Source organism: Leopardus geoffroyi, chromosome A2, assembly GCF_018350155.1.
Source record: "Leopardus geoffroyi isolate Oge1 chromosome A2, O.geoffroyi_Oge1_pat1.0, whole genome shotgun sequence".
Classification (NCBI taxonomy): Eukaryota; Metazoa; Chordata; class Mammalia; order Carnivora; family Felidae; genus Leopardus; species Leopardus geoffroyi.
In genome coordinates, this window is record NC_059331.1 from 1,223,378 (window position 1) to 1,226,185 (window position 2,808).

A 2,808-nucleotide genomic window follows, 5' to 3' on the forward strand; every position below is an offset into this window, starting at 1 on the left:
TCCAAAGGCCGTTTTCTCGAGGGGGCGCTGTGGGCGACGCTGCCGGGGGCGAACCCGCCCCGGGCCTCCCCGCACCGCAGGGGAAGGTGGGGTGGGGGCGGCCCCCCAACCAAAATGCTGCACCAAAGCCTGGGCCCGCGGGCACAGCCCCGCGGCGGTTCCCGCGGCACCTGCTCGCGGGGCCGCGTCCAGGGCCCGGAGTCCGGGGGCGGCCCCCCCCCCTCCCCCCCCCCCCTTGGTCCCGGGCCCGGGGGTGGGGGGGGGGTGCGTGGGCGCCTTTGCGTCCTCGCTCCGCGCTGCCGGCCGAGCAGCGGGAGACAAGCGCCTTAAAGCCCCGTCCCAGCCCCGCGGGTGCGTTCGGGGCCGGGCAGCCCCCGTGGCGGTGCGGCTCTCGCGGGTCCCCGCGTGGGTCGCGCGGTGCCGCTGGGGGCCGAGCAGCCGCGGGCGGCCCGGCGGTGGGGTGTGTGTCCTGGTCTTGCTTTACACGGTGTACAGAAGCGGCACTTCGGTTTCTTCGGCGCTTCCTGGAAGCCATAGGATTTAGGGGCTTTTTTAAAAAAATAAAGGAAAATGAAAGCACTCTCGGGTGTGGTGTCCGGTGTTTCCAGGAGGCCCGGCTGGCGGTATCGCAGCCTCCCTCCCCCGGGGAGGGGACAGGCTAAGAGGCGGTGACCCTCCTGCTGGGGAGAAAGCGATGGTCGGAAGCAGTACCACTGAGCTCCGATCGGTGTCCGAGTTCGGTGCGCTTCCGTCTGGGGGCTGCGGGCACAGCTGTTCACCAAGATGAGAGTCAAGGACAGGTCACCTTGGGTCTGGCTCCACACAGGTGCATCTGAAACCCTAACGGGATGGCTTGTTTTTGGAGGAGAAACGGGGGGGGGGGGGGCGGCAGCAGCTGCATCCGGCTGGGTCTCCAGTGCACCCACCAGACAGGGTGGGACACCCCAGGACAGTCTCACAAGTGGCCTTCAATGCGGCATGGAGGGAGAGTGATCTTCTTGGTGGATGCTGTGGACTCAATGTGTCCCCCACGTCCATACGTTGACACCTACTCCCAGTGGGATGGGACAGTGTCAGGGACGGGGCTTTTGCGAGGTGATGAGGGTCAGGTGAGGCCATGACGGTTTGACCCCCCCGCCCCCCCCCCCCCCCCCCCCCCCGGTGGGATTAGTGCCCTTGTTCAGGGGTCTAGGAGCCATGTGGCCAGAAGCAAAGGGAGTGAACTCTGAGCAAAGCTAGGACGTGGTCCTCACACTACATGGCGGAGAGTGTGACCAGGGGGAAGTCCAGCCTCCCCAGGGAGGGAACTGGAAAGCTGAAGAAGTTGGCAAGGCTTGCTACCAGCGGCATTTGAAGAAATTTGGGGAAATCCTCTTGGATCAGAAATTTAAAACCTGAGGACGGAAATGGGCAAAGACTGCCGGTGGAAACAGCCTGAATTCGGGAAGGAAAGGACTCCGGAAACGGGGAGTAAGTCGCAGGGTGCCCAGGGCCCCGAAAGATCTGCCGGAGGGCAGGGAGGCAGGAGAATGAGATGAAAGGAGAGGAGGTGCGAGTGGCCACACGTCGGGGGGCAGGCAGAGGTGGGGGAAGCCCGGCCGTGGAGGAACAGCACGCCAGCAGAGCCCTGGAAGAGGCAAGGCGGAGCTCGTGTTTAAACACCGCCGTTGGAGGAAACTTTCCAGACAGAGGAAAAGCCCCGAAACGCCGCGCTGAACGGGCCCCTTGGAAGCGCACGGAACGGCCACCTCTGAGGCATCGCCTAGTGAAATGACTCCGTCGTAAAGATGCCATGGTCCTCGAGGCCCGCAGGCAAGAAGACAGAGCAATCCGCCGGGGCAAGAGGATTCAGCCGTGACACTTTCCAAACCGGCACATGGTGCGAGGCACGCGGGCAGCAGCCTCTCGTAAAGTCAAATGAGTCGGGCGTCCGCGTGCCGCCAGGCTGTCCTTCAAGCGTCAAGGTAGGAGAAAGCCCCAGAAGCTCACGCCCAGAGTTGCAGTCCTGTGCGGGCTGGCCTGGCAGGGGGGGTGGGGTGCGCTGCGGCCGCAGGCAGACGTGTGCATACACATGTCCACCTGAGACGGAGAGGAAGAAGCTCAAATAACACAACTGTAGGCCCAAGACTCACAGCGGAGACCGGCATGAGCCCTGTGGTGTCGGGTTCGAGCCAGAGGGCTCAGCTCAGACCGGACCCCGTAATATATAAGCAGGTAGATAAACGCAAAAACAGACGTGCGGGTGCGCGCTGACCTGCACACGTATTTCCCGTTTCACTGACCCCACTTTTTGTGCTCTTCTCGCCATTTAGTTTATTTCTGACAAATGTCACAAGCCCACAGTTCCCAGGTGTGGTATTTGTGTTACATGATTATCTGTTGAACACGCTTTCGTATACACGTATCCATAGACACGTGTGGTCCACACGCTGGCTGCGCAGTACTCTTCATCCTTGCCCACTGGAGATGCCATCCGGGGGCCTCTCCTTTCAGCCTGAAGACTCTTTAATATTTTTTGTTGTGTGGGTTTTTTGGGCAACGAAGCGTCACGGCTTCTCGTTGCCTGAAAAATAGCTTTATTTTGCCTGCACTAACGGTGGGTGTTTTTTGTTGGAAATGGAATTTTAGGTTGGCAGGTGGATTCATTTTTTTTGTGTGCATGTGGGTTTGGTTTTTGTTTTTGTTTTTTTTTTTTGCCTTCCAGCATATTTAAAAGAAAATTTTTTTTTTTTAATTTTTTTTTTTTCCAACGTTTATTTATTTTTGGGACAGAGAGAGACAGAGCATGAACGGGGGAGGGGCAGAGAG